Source organism: Sapajus apella, unplaced genomic scaffold (assembly GCF_009761245.1).
Source record: "Sapajus apella isolate SASKATOON/1434 unplaced genomic scaffold, GSC_monkey_1.0 scaffold20, whole genome shotgun sequence".
NCBI classification, from domain to species: Eukaryota; Metazoa; Chordata; class Mammalia; order Primates; family Cebidae; genus Sapajus; species Sapajus apella.
The window spans coordinates 29,419,885-29,438,924 of NW_022436960.1; the positions used below are offsets into that span (position 1 = coordinate 29,419,885).

The 19,040-nt window shown below is 42.7% G+C and overlaps 3 long non-coding RNA genes across 3 annotated transcripts in view; 2 read left to right on the forward strand and 1 right to left on the reverse strand.

The window, feature by feature from the left end:
• The window catches only part of LOC116558051, a 20,408-nt gene continuing 1,368 nt past the window's right edge, over window positions 1–19,040 (forward strand). Inside the window, exon 1 of the long non-coding RNA XR_004271803.1 lies at window positions 1–96. This is a non-coding gene — a long non-coding RNA (uncharacterized LOC116558051). The remainder of the gene's footprint in view (window positions 97–19,040) is intronic.
• LOC116558050 lies at window positions 8–17,515 on the reverse strand. The gene is made up of 2 exons (XR_004271802.1): window positions 17,471–17,515; window positions 8–79 (listed from the first exon to the last, which is right to left on the reverse strand). It is a non-coding gene; the product is annotated as an uncharacterized LOC116558050 (long non-coding RNA).
• On the forward strand, window positions 4,495–8,675 carry LOC116558049. The gene is made up of 3 exons (XR_004271801.1): window positions 4,495–5,487; window positions 8,155–8,159; window positions 8,664–8,675. It is a non-coding gene; the product is annotated as an uncharacterized LOC116558049 (long non-coding RNA).

The following is a 19,040-nucleotide window of genomic DNA, read 5'->3' on the forward strand; positions in this document are numbered from 1 at the left end:
TTTTTTTTTTTTTAAGAGATGGAGGGGGCTCACTATGCTGCCTAAGCTGGCCTCGAACCCCTGGCCTCAAGTGAGCCTCCTACCTCAGCCTCCCAAGTAGCTGCCAACTGTGCAGGCTCTAATTTAAATTTTAAACAAACCCTAGGTATTATTATTATTATTATCTTAGAGTAGGCTGCTTCTAATGATCCTCTTGATGGTCTTTACATCCTTGTGTAATCCTGATGACTTACTGAGCGTGGGCTGGACCTAATGACTTACTTCTAACTCAGGATGTGTCAAAAGTGATGGGATGTCACATCTGTGATTGAATTACAAAAGACTGGGCCTTCTGTCTTGCTAGTACTCTCTTTGGTGGGTCCTCTCTCTTGCTCGAGCTTGCTTGCACTGATGAAGTAAGCTGCCACATTGTGAGATGCTCTACGAAGAGGCCCATGAGGCAGGGCATTGAGGGAAGCTTCTGGCCAGCAGCTCCTGGGAAACTAAGGCCTTGGGAAGTGAGTCTTGCCAGCAATAACCAGGTGAATGAGGCAGGAAGCAGATCTGTCCCAATTGAGCTCGAGAGGACTGTGGTCTTATAAGAGACCCAAAGTCAGAGGGTTGACTTACAGAACTGTGAGATGATAAATGTTGTTTAAAGCTACTAAATTTTGGGATAATTTATTATGCAAGACAAGATCTCTAATCCATATCTCATTTTATAGATGAAGAAAATGAAGCTTTAGGGTGATAAATCAAAGTTTCATGCCGTTGGTAAATGGCAGAGCCAGAGCTTTTGGAACATATTAGATTCTAGGGTCTGACTTTAAGTCTGCTTTCTCATGAGGTTCCAAGTGATTGGGACACCGTAGTTCTAGAAGAATTCTACTCTCTGAAATCCTTGGAGTGTAGCCATGTTTCCAGGAAACTCTTTGTGTGCATGTAAAACAGAGATGGACAAAAGTTTATATGGTGCTAAGTGCTTTGAGTGGGTCCACTCCCTGCTGCAGAAGAATAGCTGGTCCACCCATAGATCTGGTGATAGTAACCAGGAGCTCCAGTCAATAGCACAATGGCAGAGCTAAGAGCTACAAGTCCATCCATTTTTACAAGCACTCCAGCCATCTTACCCATAATATGTAAAGCAGGTGGAAGGGTGCATACAATTTTCTTGAGGATGAAAATGAATGCATTTAGTAATGAAAAGTCATAGTGTGGTATTTAAAAATCACACGAGCTCTGGAATCAGATAGCAAATGGTTCTGCCTGAGAGACCAGAACACCTCCTTTCACTGATTTTTTTTCTTCCCATCCATGAAACAGAACCTTGAACTTTGAAATCACAGTGCCTTGTTCCAGAGTGGAAAGCAGCGTGGCACTTCCCTGGGGTGAAAGTGCCCCAGCTTGAAAGGGTAAAAACACCTTCTCCCAGATAGTCTCCCTTTGTTTAACCAGTGCTTTTTTCCAGTGGTCACCTTAAGGGAAACAAATGAAGATATGCTCCTTGGTTGGCTGCATGAATCCGTCCTTCCTTGTCAGCTTTGCCCAGAGCAGCAGGCTTTGAGCTCTGGGAGGATTCCAGGTGGCAACAGAACAACGGTCCCATAGGCTGGAGCCTGGCAGGCTTTCCCTTTTAACCAGTGGCAGAGGCTGCACTTTGCTGGTGTAATTATGCAACCTGGTATAAAGTCCACATGGGTGGTGGTGGGGGATAGGCGAGGTAGGACTCTAAGCTGGCTCAGCACTCTGATTGGGCTTCTTAACTGTTTTTCTAGCTTTTCTTACCCTTTTCTCTCCTGCCTCCTTGTCCCCTCCGCTTCCCTCCTTTCCCCTCCCTTTCTCTCTAATCCCTTCATCTTTGTCAGCCTGCACCCTCAGGAATCCCTAACTCAGGAAACTACCTCTTATCAAATATTTTGGCTTGCCTCCAACTGCTAGTGGCAGGCAGCTCTGGCCCTTGTCTGCTATCTGAGCGATTTTCTTCTCCACCGGTTGTTTATTTCTCTAATCTGGTTGGAATTGGAATCGTGTGTAGAATCCAGAAGAAAAAAATCCAAAAGCAAAAAATGGAGCCTTTCCCTAGTAAGACTGCCCCCTGGGCTAAAATAGAAATGAAAGGAGACTTGGACTCTTCTCTCTTGAAAAGTGACATATGAAAGAGAGCAGGAGAAACAGCATTAGTATACAGGAAAGCCCAAGGCACACCATATTGCTCCTCAGATATTGGACATCACTCTGAGTCTTCTATTTTCTGCTTAATTGGGATTTATAAATGCTATTTTTGCCCTGAATATACCTGCCATTTTGGTTGTGCCCAAGTGGCTCTGAACAGATACCATCTGTAGCACCTCCACAGCCAGCCATGCAACAAGAAGCTGCAGACTCCCAGACTCCAGTGTTCTTGCTTTCTGAGAGGGAGCCCTGAGAATGGTGGAGAAGCACAAAACACAGGAAAGAAAAGAGAGAAGCTGGATGGAGTAATTACATGATAGGGTTACCTTGTGCCCGTGAAAGCAAAATGTAGGATACAAGCAATAACCCCTCCAGTACTGCACAGTCTAATAACACAGTAGCTTTCTGTTACGTCAAGGCATGTTCCTTAAAACCTTCCTTAAGGGCTTCCTACTTCTTACTGGGTTATAACATTTATTTTATATGTCCTTTCTTAACTGATAATCACAAAGAATAGGAATGATAGACATGTGTGTATGAGCAAAAGCATTTATGCATGCTTTTTTCTTTTTTAGTGTATGAAATAGCGACTGACTTTTGTGACAATTTTCCACCTAGTTTTGTGATAATAATTTTACTGTGTTCCTAAACTTAGATGGCAAGTCCACTTAGGAAGGCTGGCCTAATTCTATGTTTTCTATGGCACCTAGTCACTGAGGCTGTGCAAGAACCATTATTACCCAAAGCACCATAATAATGATCATGCCCTCTATGACGTTATTGTTTCCTATCTGTCAGGACACTAATTGTCTTCTAACTTGCTCTAAAATTGGTAGTATGGCACACTGCCAAGCCTAGAGAGAAGCAAGCTGCTGTTGATATATTAAAAGGCTGTGTGAAAGGACATACTGGTATTTGCTTTTTCTTGGGGCATCTTCACGTTTGCATTACTTCATATGTTATGGGATGTTAGCCCAGGCTTGCCTTATGTCTTGGCGTCTATCTTATCTTGGTCAATGTCTGATCCTTCCTTCAACTGAGTGATTCAGACATCTCTAAGTTATTTTGGCTTTTCCACTTTCCTTTCACAGGCTCTTTGTGAGTCATTCAATTGAATGGGTGGTTATTTCTAAATTGGAAGGTGAGGAAGAGAGGTGGGGGAGGAAAGTTCCGGAAAATAACTAGGAAAAGGCACTTTATTGTTATGTATAGTTACTGGAGGAATAATTTCTGTTTAGTTTGGTGATAGAAGTATGTACTTTATTTAAACTAGATTAGAAAATATACAATATTTTTCTGAATAATAAACCAGTTTTAGATGCCTTGTAACTTGCTCTGCAAAGAACAAGGAGGTTAGCAAATAGAATACATATGAGACAAAGAGTTAGCAGAAAGAAGAAAGAGACAAAGCGCAAAATTTCCAAACTCCACACCCTTCAGGGAATGCCTCCTTGACAGTGTCTTCTTCTTCTTTTTAAAATTTAAGACAGAGTCTCGCTCTGTTGCCCAGGCTGGAGTGCAGTGACTCGATCTATAGAGATAGGGTTTCACCATGTTGGCCAGGCTGGTCTCGAACTCCTGACCTCAAGTGATCTGCTTGCCTCAGCCTCCCAGAGTGTTGGGATTACAGGTGTGAGCCGCCAAATGCCCCAACAGTGTCTTAACCCATCCCTGGGTGCCATGTTTCATGGCCCATGGGTTTGTGTATCATAAGTGGAGTTGTGAAAAGGTACATTTAAATCTGATTTAGAAATTGAAAGAGTAATCAGACCAGCATTTTGTTATTTAGGAGCAGGAAAAGTGGGTGAAAAAAAAAAGAAAAGCAAAAAGCTAATGATGAATATATTTCTAGGAGCACAAGAGTTTTTATAGCAACACTAGATTTCTCAAAATGCTTACTGTGATTTGTACCCAAGTGAATAAAAAATGTAATCATTTATTCTTGTGCATTGTGCCAAGTGAGGAAAAAAAACAACACACAACCCGGCAATTCATTCAATGGCCCTAATTTAGACTGCTAGGAAGAGGTTTAGAAAAAATAAAATGAGAGAAGCTTTTAAAGTATCTGACACACAGCTAGTAGGGCTATTTAAGAATTGCTGAACAGAAAAACAAAGCGGCAGTGAGAGGTAGGGGAAGCGGAATTCTAATTTCCACAGCATTATAAGGGTATAATATGGTCCACTTATTAGAAAGCTGCGGGCCGGGCGTGGTAGCTCACGTCTGCAATCCCAGCACTTTGGGAGGCCAAGGCGGGCGGATCATCTGAGAGCGGGAGCTCCAGCCTGACCAACATGGAGAAACCCTGTCTTTACTAAAAATATATTTAAAAATTAGCCGGGCGTGGTGGGGCGCGCCTGTAGTTCCAACAACTCGGGAGGCTGAGGCAGGAGAATCGCTTGAACCCGGAGGCGGCGGTTGCGGTTAACCGACATAGCGCCACCGCACTCCAGCCTGGGCAATAAGAGCAAAACTCCGTCTCAAAAAAGAAAGAAAAAAAGAAAAAGAAAGTTGCTAATGGCTGCCTGGCCACTTGGCAGGAATGGAGCTGAAAGCTGGATAACTCCCAACAAACCACTTAAGTTTATTGACAACGTTTATAATTGCAACCGAAGTTGACTGATTTCTGCTAAATGAAAGGTTGCGCTTTGCCTTTTAGCATGGAGGATCCTGGAAAGAACTTCAATGAAATTGGGCGCATCCAAAGAAAAAAAGGGAACATTTCTATCTCTAAGGTATCTTTCTCCCCAGAGCTTACAAACACTTCTTAAACACAGCCTCTGATGTTAGTGTTTTGTAAGTACTACCTATGAGTAAAGCGAGCAGAGATAAGCTTCTCCTTGTAGGAAAGGAGCTGGAGAAGTGGAAGAGTTTACAGAGAAAACTCTACAACAAAGAGTTAACCCTTCCCTGGTAACCTCGGATGTGAGCGTTTGCCCCGCCTTTGCTTTCTACTGTGCAACCAAACTGTGTACAAGCTTGAATCAACTTTAGTCGTCACATAGCTTGCCAGTTAGCTTAACAGACATTTTTGGCAGCCTATCATAACTTCGAAATGCCCAACCCTCAACCAATTACAACTAAAGCTTGGGCTAGGACGCTCCAGGTCCGGGCGGGGGCGAATACCGGGTTCAGGAAAAGGGGAGGTAAAGACGCGATGACGGGCGGGTATACTAAGCCAATCAAAGAGGAAAACTGCCGCCCCACTAGCCAATGGATAGGTTAGAAGTATGAAAGGGGGTGGGCCTGTTGTCATGGGGGAGGTGGTGGCGCTTGGTGGCCACTGGCGGCCGAGGTAGAGGCAGTGGCTCTGGAGTTGGTCGGGGGCAGCGGCAGGTGAGTGCCGGTAACGCGAGTCAGAGATCTGGGGGCCGTCGCGGGGTGGAATCTCCAGCTTAGCACTCCGGAGGCGGAGGCCGGAGGAAGGGGGCCTGGACTTCCAGTCGGGGCCGGGGCCAGGGCGGCGGCGGCGGGGGCGGCGGCGAGTTCGCGCTGACTGGGCTGGGGGAAGAATGGCTGGGCTTCTGGCTGTGGAGTTCGCCCGAGGAAAGTAGGCTGGGGCCGGACACACGCGGGTCAGGCCAGGAGGTCCCTTGGGACGTCTAGCTGCCCCGGTCTGGGGCACTGACCGGCGGCCAGTGTGTGAGGAATAGGTCTCTGAGGAGACGGAAGCGGACAGGGTCCCAGGGAGGAGGGTGACTTGTAACTACCTGCTCCGAGGTCGGGGTGTCTTGGGGTGTCCCGGGACAGCTTGGGTGCCAGGGAGAAGGGGAACCCAGGCAGCCCGGCAGCGGCCCGTGTGGTGGGAGCGGGGTGGGTGGGGGGCAGGGGAACGGGGAGTGGCCCCGGTCTGAGGGAGGTGGGAAGACCAAGGGTGGCCGGGGTCCCGGGTGACAGGGAGCAGACTTGCTCCAAGTAGGGGCGTCTGAGGAAACGCTCGGAGGGGGTTGGGGACCCTACTGAGAAAAGCGGCTGCCTAAGGGTGGGGGCTCCTGGGGGAGATGAGGAGCAGCGAGTCTCGGGAGGGTCGGACGGGTGGAGACCTTGAACTGCACGAGGGAGGAACCGGAGCGCCCTGTCCCCCCCTCCCCGTAGCTGGGCTGGGATGGGAGACCCAACCGGCCTGGCAGCTCCTGGGTCTGAGGATCCCCAGGGAACCAGGAAAGAAGTCCTCGAGGAGTGGCTAGGGTTTGAGATTGGGGTGAGGAGCCAGCAGGGAAGTGGAAGTTCTTTCAGTTGGAGAGGAGTCGTGCAAAATGGAATGGAGGTGGCGGGGGTAGGGGAGAAATAATCCCTGCAGGAGAGAGTAGTAGATAAGGTGGACGAGAAAGAAAGTTGTCTGAGGAGAGAGTAATCATCTGGTGGAACTGGCTAGGACACTGGATACAAGAGAAATTAACAGTAGAGCCATTAATAGGTTCAGAGGTCTTCAGAAATAGAAGAAACTTCAGCTTCATAATTAATGCTAAGATGCCACCTAGGACCAAAGAAAATCTCCTAAAAGCAAGGTTAAATGACTTGCATTATAGTGTTTTAGAAAAGAAATTTGTTTTAGAATGATAACAGTAATATTGGAAGTAAGTTCATTGACAGGGTGGGGAATTTGAGATGGGAGGAGTAGCTGAACTAAAGGAGTGGAAGTAGATACTTGATCAGAAAAAGAATAGGCATACTTTGCTAAACTGAAAATAAGTTTGAGTTGTAGTTCCACCACTTAGCTAAGTTTCTGTGCAGTTTGCTCATCAGAATGCTAATAGTAATAGATCCTACTTTATTAGGTGGTGTTGGTTTTTTTTTTTTTTCATGTGAGTTAGTATTTGTAGAGGTTTTAGGATAGTGACTGGCACATAGTAGTGTGTACTGGATTGCTAAACAGAAGATAAAGACTTCTTCAATGGGGTGGCTCCCAGATATTAGCTTGCATCAAAATCACCTGGAGGGCTTGGTAAACTGTAGATTGCTTGGCCTCACCTGGGGGTTTCAGTAGGTCTGGGGTGGAGCCCAATAATTTATATTTATCTCAAATGATGATCACCTTGGTTAGAGGACCACACTTTAAGAACCACTTACTTTAATGAAATCAGTAATAATGGTAGCAGCTTTAAAATACCTGCTCATCCTGCTAAAGAGTCAGGTAGAGGCAAATTACCAAAAAGATCCTTTTACAAAGGATACCCATTTTTAAGCCTGTGTTTTTCAAACTGTGGACTGTGATTTTTTAATAATTTATAAAATCAGTGTTGTTTTACTAGCATTGAAAATAAAACGTAGAGCAGAATGCACTGACATTGCACTTGATAAGGAAAAGTATTGTTTTGGGAAATACTTTGTCCTACATATATGTACACTTTACAATGTAAAGTGTATTTCTCTCTCTTTTTCTTTCTTTTTTTTTTTTTTTTTTTTTTTTTTTATTTTCTGGTCAAAGGATAAAATACATTTCTTACAGTTAAAAAAAAGTTTGAAGGCTAGGTGCGGTGGCTCACACCTGTAATCCCAGCACTTTGGGAGGCTGAGGTGGGTGGATCACGAGGTCAGAAGTTCAAGACCAGTCTGGCCAATATGGTGAAACCCCATCTCTTTAAAAAAAAAGAAAAAAAAAGTTTGAAAGCCGGGCACGGCTGTAAACCCAGAACTTTGGGAGACTGAGGTGGGTGGATCACTTGAGGTCAAGAGTTCAAGACCAGCCTGTTTCTAATAAAAATACAAAATTAGCTGGGTTTGGTGGTGTGTGCCTGTAACTCCAGCTGTTTGGGAGGCTGAGGCAGGAGAATTGCTTGAACCTGGGAGGCGGAGGTTGCAGTAAGCTGAGATCACGCCACTGCACTCCAGCCTGGGCAATAAGAGCGAAACTCCATCTCAAAAAAAGTTTGAAAAACCTTGAGCCATGCAGTGTCTCGAAAGCAGCTTCCCACCCAGTATCTAGAGGTTGGGCTTGTTATTTATTTATTTTTATTTTTTTGGGGGAGGTATTAACATTTCCTTAAATTTCTTCAGTTTCAGATTTGGTTCCTCCTGTGTTTGTCTTGTCGCATATTGTGTTATGCCTCTGACTCTGGAACTTTTTTGGATGTTGAGAAACTTTGGCATGAGAACTTAAGGGAATTTGAGGCAGAGAAGTTGAATGGGGTTTCTCAAATGTGGTCCACTTTTGTTTCACTTATGCCCTCTTGTTCACCCTTTCTTTTTTATCACTGTACTGTAAAGCTTTATAAAAGCCTGAGTATACACAGACATATTGACAGTAAACAACTGACACTGAAATGGACTGGCTTGAGATAATTTCATGTGTAGAAAATAAGCAAAAACAAGGTAAGAAACATTGCAAAAGAGAAAAATGAAAAGATATTTCCTTTTTAGAGAGTAACAGTATTAAGCATTTCTTGTCCCTACACTAAATATAAAACATATAATACACAGGTATTTTTAAAGGAACTAGATATACAATTTCTAGATTTTTGTAGAGAAAAGAAATAGTGATAATACGTGACAGCAAAATGCACCTGGGATAGAGGCTTAACTACAAAGTATATCATTTCTTAAGCTGAGCTTTTGTTTTGATGGTTTTCTCCCTTGAGAATAAACTGGATGTGGTACATGTTGTAAACTTGTTTGAGGAACCTAAATGTAATTTACAGTGTGTTTTTAAAAAGAATATATATGTTTTATCTGCACTTGGTTTGATTTGTCTTCTATAGAAAGCTAGATGGTTTATATTTAGGAGTTGATTTAGATATGTTTTAGTGGCTGTAAGAACAGAGAAAGCAGTATTGAAAACTGAAAGAGATCCTTGCAGCTTTCTTTAAAATCTTTAATCCAGGGGATTATGTAACCCTTTCATTAATGTTTTATGAAATTGTGAAGAAACTGTTGTTATAGCTTTGCATCAGGATTTTTTTGATTATTTTTTTCTCTCTCAAAAATCATTTTTATTTTTATTTCAGATTATATTTCCTTAAAATTTTTATTTTCATTTGGAAGACTGCAAGGGATACAACCATTGCATGTCTGAGTTCCAAAGCAGATGCAGTCTTTTCACAAAACAAATTTACTAATTTTTTTCTGTGACAAAAGTTCTGAGAAGGAAAGCTTTGATTTCTTGCATTGAGTTCAGTGGATTATTCCTACCACTAAAGTTTTTGTTTAAGTCATGGTACATCTATGTAGATCGTTCAGTTCTGCACCAAATGATGGAAGAATGTAAAATCCTTCTTTGAGTGTGTGACAAATAGAAAAGTTCATTCTTCATAATTGAGAACACTGAGCAGTTTGATTACCTGGTTTTAGTAAGTGGACTTACCGTTCATCTGATTATACTTAGCTAGGAATAGCTTTGATTGCCCAAATCATTTTACAGTGGGATTTGGTTATCTACAGTTGAATAAATGGTGGTTTTTAAATCCCAAAGAAACTATGTGCTCCTATGCTTTTTAGTGAGACTCAGTTTCACATATCAAAGTTTTATTTAGGGAAGTGATTTGAAAAAATGGAAGTTCAATTAACACTAGTTAATTAAGTTTATTTTCTAATTCAGAGAAGCCTTGTTTTGTTTTATACTAGTCTCTGATCTGCTTTTCTGCTTCCTGCTCTCCAACTTGTCGTACAATAAATTCTAATGGAAATGTGGGTAACAGAAAATCTAGTTCTGTGAAAGTATAAAACCTTTATATCTAGTTTTTTTGCTTTAAAAATTTCTAAACTAATCACGTTTTTTAAAAAAGTATATAATGGAGTACTTGAAAAGTTACATTTTATTTTGGACTTGCCAAAACACATTTATTGTGCTTAACAGGTTTTGATTACTGGAGAGTAGATCTTGAATTCTGCTGATTTCTGAACTCTAATATTTTCCCCTTTTATTTGTTTTGAGACGGAGTCTCACTCTGTCGCCCAAGCTGGAGTCCAGTGGCATGATCTCAGCTCAGTGCAACCTCTGCCTCCTGGGTTCAAGCAATTCTCCTGCCTCAGTCTCCTGAGTAGCTGGGACAACAGGTGTGTGCCACCACTCCTGGCTAATTTTTGTATTTTTTTTAGTAGAGATGGAGTTTTACCATAACTGGTCTCAAACTCCTGACCTTGTGATCTGCCCATCTCAGCCCCACAAAGTGCTGGGATTACAGGTGTGAGCCACCACACCTGGCTGATTTTTTCCCTTTTTAAAAAAAAAAAAATTCAATTTCAGATTCAGAGAGTATATATACAGGTTTGTTATGTGGGTATATTGTGTGATGTTGAGGTTTGGGGTATGATTGGTTCTGTCACCCAGATAGTGAACATAGTACCCAGTAGTTCTCAACCTTTCCCCACCTTCCTTTCTGCCTCCCTCCCTCCTTTTATGTTTTCTGGATAGGGGTGGGGAGAAATAAAACAATATACTTCTTAAATTAAAAAAAATTTTTTTTTTGTTTTTTTGAGATGGAGTCTTGCTCTGTTGCCAGGCTAGAGTACAATGGCACGATCTTGGCTCACTGCAACCTCTGCCTGCCAGGTTCAAGTGATTCCCCTGCCTCAGCCTCCCGAGTAGCTGGGACTACAGGCGTGCCCCACCATGCCTGGCTAAATGTTTTGTATTTTAGTAGAGATGAGGTTTCACCATGTTGGCCAGGATGGTCTAGATTTCCCTTGACCTTGTTATCTGCCCTCCTCGGCCTCCCAAAGTGGTGGGATTAAAGGCGTGAGCCACCACGCCTGGCCACTATCTTATTTTTTTAATCTTGACGTTATAATACGTCCCTTAGTGACAAAGGAAATTTGTTTTAATAATGTAACATAAATTTTATTATAAGAGGCAGAAATACTATACAAGGCTTTAGGGTATATGTTCAGCTGCGACACACAGGTAATGATCGGTAGGTTATCATTAAATACTTGGTACAATACTGCCATATATTTTGGAGATTATAAAACATGTACTTCAAAATCTTGAAGCAAAAGGAGGATTGAAATGAAGGGAGAATAAGGAGAATACTGACATGCTTAAGGAGGAGTCGGGAGGATCTGCAGGAAGTGTGTCTAGAGGAGTGAGTGGTTCTTGGCAGTTTTCCTGGAGTGACATGTAAAGGAGGATGATTCTATTTGCAACACTTTCCCATGGACTTATTCTTCGTTCTCTGCAGTTGCTGCTTGTTTTTTTTTTTTTTTTTTTTTTTTTTTTTGAGTTGCAGTTTCTGTAGCCCAGTCTGGAGTGCAGTGATGCGATCTCGGCTCACTGTACCTCTGCCTCCCAGGTTCAAGTGATTCTCCTGCCTCAGCCTCCTGAGTAGCTGGGATTATAGGTGTGCACCACCATGCCCGGCTAATTTTTGTATTTTTGGTAGAGACGGGGTTTCCCCATGTTGGTCAGGCTGGTTTTGAACTCCTGACCTCGTGATCCCCCCACCTCAGCCTCCCAAAGTGCTGGGATTACAGGTGTGAGCCACTGTGCCCAGCTCTGCTGCTTGTTATAACTCTTCCTTTGTTTTCTTCCCCTCAAGAAAGCATGTCAGAAGGCAAGTAAGTAGACTGAGAAGTTGTAGTCCTAGAGGATGAGAGCCTTAGACACTTGATCTGAGCCAAAAGGCTGAGAAGCAATGAGGATGACAGCCTTGGAAGGACCCTGTGGATTTAGAAGATTTGACTTATGTCTGCTTCTGCAGCTCTTGGGAGGTTCCCAGCAACCTTAACTAGTCCAACCCTTCCCACTTGTCCTCTCCAGTGGAGTATGGGATTACGAAGAGACCCCATAGTCATCTTAAATGTATTAACCAAGGAGTTGCTATATTAGTAATTAACGTTTAGTGACTTTCCCTTCTCTACCCACGAAAACCCTGTTTCTCCCCACTTATTTGCTGATAACTTACTTTACTTTTTTTTTGAGATAGAGTCTTGCTCTTTGCCTAGGAGGAAGGTGTGCAGTGTCATGACCATGGCTCACTGCAGCCTTAACATCCTGGGCTCAAGTGATCTTCCTGCCTCAGCTTCCCCAGTTGCTGGGACTATAGGCATGCTCAGTTAAATTTTTTTTAATTTTTGCTTTTTGAGATGGAGTCTTGCTCTGTCACCAGCTGGAGTGCAGTGGTGCAATCTTGGCTCACTGCAACTTCCGCCTCCCATGTTCAAGTGATTCTCCTGCCTCAGCCTTCAGAGTAGCTGGGATTACAGGCACGCACCACCAAGCCCAGCTAGTTTTTGTATTTTTAGTAGAGACGGGGTTTCATCATGTTGGCCAAGATAGTCTGGATCTCTTGACCTTGTGATCTGCCCACTTTGGCCTTCCAAAGTGCTCATTACAGGCATGAGCCACCGCACCTGGCCAGCCCACCCCCGCAAGAGGTTGTTTCACTCTTCTTGCCCAGGCTGGAGTACGATGACACCATGTTGGCTCACTGCAGCCTCTGTCTCATGGGTTCAGGTGTTTCTCCTGCTTCAGCCTCCCAAGTAGCTGGGATTACAGGCATGTGCCACCATGCCTGGCTAATTTTTGCATTTTTAGTAGAGACAGGGTTTTACCATGTTGATCAGGCTGTTTTCAAACTCCTGACCTCAGGTGATCCACCTGCCCTGGCTTCTGAAAGTGCTGGAATTACAGGTGTGAGCCACTATGCTCAACCATTTTTTTTTTGGGGGTGGGTAGACAGGGTCTTGTTAAACTCCTAAACTCAGGTGATCATCCCAAAGTGTTGGGATTACAGTTATGAGCTACCATGCCTCATTATTTTAACCAAGATCAAAGTCTTGAATTCTCTGAGTAGGACAGCAAGATCTTAATTATGGTAACTTGATTGTATTAAGGTGAATTACAGTTAATTTGAAACATTTCTAGTTTAATTAGGGAAGAAGAAGGAAAAGCTGTAGAATACTGCTTAGCTCTGAATAAAGGCAAAGCTGGGGCAACCAGGAACACAGAAATCGGCTAAATTCATAACTTTAAGACTGGCCTTGATTACCTTTGACTTTGGAAAAGTAAAAGTTAGTGATATTTTCATCTAGTCAGTTGTGCATATGTACATCTCAGGCACATTTCGATTGTATCATGTAGATAATCTATGAAGGTTTATTTACTTAATTTCATCTATTTATTTATTTAAAGATATCCAGGCAGGAGTGCAGTGGCACAGTCTCTTCTCCCTGCAATCACTGCTTCCCTGCAATCTCCGCCTCCGAAATTCAAGCAATTATGCTGTGTCAGCTTCCTGAGTAGCTGGGACGATAGGGGTGCACCACCGTGCCTGGCTTATTTATTTATTTTTCTGTTTTTGAGACGCAGTCTTGCTGTGTTGACGCCGTGGAGTACAGTGGCATGATATTGGCTCACTGCAACCTTCGCCTTGTGGGTTCAAGCGATTCTCCTGCCCCAGCCTCCCGAGTAGCTGAGACTATAGGCATGCGCCACCATGCCCAGCTAATTATTGTATTTTTTTCTTTTTTTATATATATATTTTATATTTTTAAAAAATAAAATAAAGATGGGGTTTTACCATGATGGCCAGGCTGGTCTTGAACTCCTGACCTCTGGTGATCTACCTACCTCGGCCTCCCAAAGTGCTAGGATTACAGGTGTGAGCCACTTTGCCCAGCCAATTTTTGTATTTTTTTTTTAGTAGAGATGGGGCTTTACCATGTTGGTCAGGAGGGTGTCGATCTGTTGACCTCATGATCTGCCTGCCTCAGCCTCCCAAAGTGCAGGAATTACAGGTGTGAGCCCCCTCGCCCTGCTGTAAATTCTTAATTATCTGCACCCAGGTTAGCAGTGTTACAGCTAATCTCTAAATTATTTTGAATTATGAAATATAGCTAGGGAACCTATTAGATAAATTTTCATTAGACTTCTATTTTATTTATTTAAGATAATATTTAAGTGCTGTATTGAATCTTCTTGGCACTGGGTGTCTTTATCGGTGGTTCTCAGTTTGTTGCCTGCAAGTCTTTGGGTTGGGGTAGATGTTTTCAGCAGTTATCTAGAGCTCTTAAATCCATATATTCATCAATTATTGCCTGCCTTCTTAAAGAGAAAAATTAGACTAAAGCAATATGTTCTAAACATATGTATGTATGTATATACAGTTCCATTCTTCAAACAAATATTGAGATGAGTTTTAAAAATCTTTATTTTTTGGCCGGGCGCGGTGGCTCAAGCCTGTAATCCCAGCACTTTGGGAGGCCGAGGCGGGTGGATCACGAGGTCAAGAGATCGAGACCATCCTGGTCAACATGGTGAAACCCCGTCTCTACTAAAAATACAAAAAATTAGCTGGGCATGGTGGCACGTGCCTGTAATCCCAGCTACTCAGGAGGCTGAGGCAGGAGAATTGCCTGAACCCAGGAGGCGGAGGTTGCAGTGAGCCGAGATCGCGCCATTGCACTCCAGCCTGGGTAACAAGAGCGAAACTCCGTCTCAAAAAAAAAAAAAAAAAAAAAAAAAAAATCTTTATTTTTAAAAGGCTAGCCTGAATTCAGGGTAGCTTTGGTTGTGTTTTGACTATTTTCTCCATCAATGGATGCTGAAAATTCAGCTATTACCATGTGAGGATCAGTTAAATATTTTGGCTTTTCAAGCTCCATCTCCTGGGTTCAAGCACATCTCTGCCTCAGCCTTCCGAGTAGCTAGGATTACAGGTGCCTGCCATCATACCCAGCTAATTTTTTTTCTGTTTTTAGTAGAGATGGGGTTTCGCCATGTTGGCCAGGCTGGTCTTGAACTCCTGACCTTACGTGATCCACCTGTCTTGGCCTCCCAAAGTGCTGGGATTATAGGCATGAGCCACTGTGCCCGGCCAAATATTTTCATTTTTAAAAAGTTCTGTCATATTTAAAAGCTCTCAGCCTGTTTTTTCTCCTTTTTTTTTTTTTGAGATGGAGTTTCACTCTTGTTGCCCAGGCTGGAGTGCAATAGCGCAATCTCAGCTCACTGCAACCTCTGCCTCCCAGGTTCAAGCGATTTTCCTGCCTCAGCCTCCCAAGTAGCTGGGATTACAGGCATGCACCACCACACCTGGCTAATTTTTGTATTTTTAGTAGAGATGGGGTTTCATCATGTTGGCCAGGCTGGTCTTGAACTCCTGAACTCAAGTGATCCACCCACCTCAGCCTCCCAAAGTGCTGGAAATAAAGATGTGAGTCACTGTACCCATCCTTTTTCTACTTTTTTTTTTTTTTTTAAACCAAACGTGCATTTTAAAAATAGCTTTATTCAGGTATAATTGACATACAGTGAAACTGCCCATATTTCAGGTAAACAGAACTGGGTGCAGTGGCTCAAGCCTGTAATCCCAGCACAGCACTTTGGGAGGCTAAGAGTGGATTGCTTGAGCTCAATGAGTTTGAGACCAGCCTGGCCAACATGGTGAAACCCTATGTCTACAAAAAATACAAAAATTGGCCAAGAGTGGAGGTGTGTACTCGGGAGGCTGAGGCAGGAGGATCGCTTGAGCCAGGGAGGTGGAGGTTGCAGTGAGCTGAGATTGCACCACTGCACTACAGCTGGGGCAACACAGCCAGACCCTATCTAATTTATATATAAACAGTATAATAAGAGTTTTTACATATGTGTACACTACAACTAAGGTAAGGAACATGCTCATCATCCCAAAAGTTTCCTACATTTTGTAATCCATCTCTCCCTTTCTAATCCCACAGTCAACTTCTGATATGCTATCTGTCATTATGGATTATTTGCAATTTCTAGAATTTTATATAAATAGCATCATGTAGCATCATGTATTAAAAATATATTATTTTTTTCTTTGGAGAGGGGATGTCTGACTTCCTTCACTTTGCCTAATTAATTCGAGATTTATCCATGTTATTTGTGTATCAATCCATTACTTTTTATTACTGGGTAGTGTTCCATAATATGGATATATTGCAATTTTAAAAATTTCTTCTCCTGCTGATAGACATTGGATTATTTCTAGTTTTTGACTATTCAAATAAAGCTGACATGAACATTCATTTACAAGTTTTTGTGTGAACATGTTTTCATTTCTTTTTTCTTTTTAAAACAATTTAAACTATTATTATTTTTGAGGTGGGGTCTTGCTCTGTAGCCCAGGCTGGAGTGTAGTGGTGCAATTATTGTTTACTGGAGTCTTAACCGCCCAGCCTCAAGGGATGGTCCCACCTCACCCTCTCGAGCAGCTGGGACCACAGGCATGCAGCACCATGCTGGCGTTTTTTTTGGTTTTTTTCTTCCCCTTTTTAGAGAGAGATTCTCTCACTGTGTTGCCCAGGCTCTTTAATTCCTAGGCTCAAGCTATTCTCCCACCTCCCCCTACAAAGTGCTGGGACTACAGTTGTGAGCTACTGTGCCTGGCCTGTTTTCATTTTTTGTGTGTATATGTCCATAAGTAGTAGAATTGCTGCGTCATATGGTAACTCTTTTGAGATTTTCTAAAGCATCTACACCATTTTACATTCCCACCAGCAGCGTGAATAAGGATTCCAGTTTGCATTGTCACTAACTTGTTATTACCTCTTTTTTTTTTTTAATTGTTGTTCTTGTTGTTGTCTCGAGACAAGGTCTTGGTCTATCACCCAAGCTGGAATGTAGTGGGCATGATAGCTCACTGCATCCTCAAACTCCTGGCTCAAACTATCCTCCCACCTCAGCCTCCCTAGTAACTAGGACTACAGACATACACCACCATGCCCAACTAATTTTATTTTTTAAATTTTTTGGTAGACATGGGGTCTCACTATGTTGCCCAGGCTGGTCTGGAACTCCTGGCCTCAAGCAATTCTTCCTCCTCGCCTCCCAAAGTGTTGGGATTACAGGTCTGAGCCACAGCTCAGGCTAATCTCTGTTTGAGTAGAGCTATTCTCATGGGTATAAAGTAAAAATTAATTGTAGTTTTGATTTGCATTTCCCTGATGCCTAGTGATACTGAGAATCTTCTCATATGCTTATTGGCCATTTGTCTATCTTCTTGGAAGAAGTGTCTTTTTATATCCTTGCCCAATTTTTAACAGTTGGTTTGTCTTTTTATTATTGGGTTATAATATATGTTTTCTTTATATATTCTGGATTTAAGTTCCTTGTCAGACTTAATGATTTACAAGTATTTTTTCCCATTTTATGGGCTCTCTTTTCACTTTCTTTTTTTTTTTTTTTTTTTTGAGACGGAGTTTCGCTCTTGTTACCCAGGCTGGAGTGCAATGGCGCGATCTCGGCTCACTGCAACCTCCGCCTCCTGGGTTCAGGCAATTCTCCTGCCTCAGCCTCCTGAGTAGCTAGGATTACAGGCACGCGCCACCATGCCCAGCTAATTTTTGTGTTTTTAGTAGAGACGGGGTTTCATCATGTTGACCAGGATGGTCTCAATCTCTTGACCTCGTGATCCACCCGCCTCGGCCTCCCAAAGTGCTGGGATTACAGACGTGAGCCACCGCGCCCGGCTCTTTTCACTTTCTTGACAGTGTCCTTTGAAGCACAAAAATTTTTCATTTTAACAAAGTCCAGCTTTTTTTCTTTTTACGCATAGGGATCTCCCTGTATTGTCCAGGCTGGCCTCAAACTCCTGGCTCATGATCCTCCTGCCTTAGCTTCCCTAGTAGCTGGGAATACAGGTGTTAGCCATCATGCCAGCTCAATTCCAACTTTTTTTTTTTCTGCTTATGCTTTTGATATAATATCTAAGAACCATCAACCAATCCAAGGTTGTGAATATTTATGCCTGTGTTTTCTTGTGAGAGTTTTAGTTTCTTTTCTCTCTCTTTTTTTTTTTGAGATAGTATTTCGTTCTTGTTGCCCAGGCTGGGGTGCGATGGCATGATCTCAGCTTACTGCAACCACCACCTCCCTGCTTCAAGTGATTCTCCTGCCTCAGCTTTCTGAGTATCTGGGATTATAGGCATGTACCAACTCGCCTGGCTAATTTTTGTATTTTTAGTAGAGATGGGGGTTTCTCTGTGTTGGTCAGGCTGGTCTCGAACTTCTGACCTCAGGTGATTCCCCCGCCCCCGCCTTCCAAAGTGCCGGGATTACTGGTGTGAGCCACTGCACCTGGCTCTTTTTTCTTTTTTAATTTTTTTTTTTACTCCATGTCAGCGCCTTCTAAGAGTTTTATAGAGTTGGCTCTCACATTTAAGTCTGTGATCCATTTTGAGGCAATTTTTGTGTATAGTATGGGGGAAGGGGCTCAACTTAATTCTTTTGTATATGGATAGCTAGTTGTCCCAGCACCATTAGTTGAGACCATTACTTTTTGTTTATTGGTTTGTTACAAAGTTTAATGAAATTTTCTGCTTCGTCTCTAATTTTTCCTAGTAGCAATTTGTTGGCCTTTTGGTCTAGAGTGGCAGTTGGGGTCATGGTACAAGGTAAACAGTTTAGAGTTGCAAGAATAGGTTATAAATGAATCTGCCGATTTAAATATCCAGGTTGTATAATTTCATCCTTAAGTTACCCTATATTCTAATGGTAAATGAAGTTCAGCTGCTAATCTCTGCCTACTGGGCATCCTTGTGTCATTAGTTACTTGGAAGCTTCCAGTGCTAGGCCATGAAATAGAAATCAGGGTCAGGTCCTTAAACATGTAACTTAAAGGAAGAAAATCTTCATACATGTTCCTTTCTCTCTCCCTTCTTCTCTTTAATTTACCTATCCTTGCACCCTCTTTATCTTAAGAAGACTCTTTTGTATTATTAAACATAGCCTTTTTCTGAAGGAAGATCACATATAAAGGCTTTATTTATTTTTTTTTTTTTTTGAGACGGAGTTTCGCTCTTGTTACCCAGGCTGGAGTGCAATGGCGCGATCTCGGCTCACCGCAACCTCCGCCTCCTGGGTTCAGGCAATTCTCCTGCCTCAGCCTCCTGAGTAGCTGGGATTACAGGCACGCGCCACCATGCCCAGCTAATTTTTTGTATTTTTAGTAGAGACGGGGTTTCACCATGTTGACCAGGATGGTCTC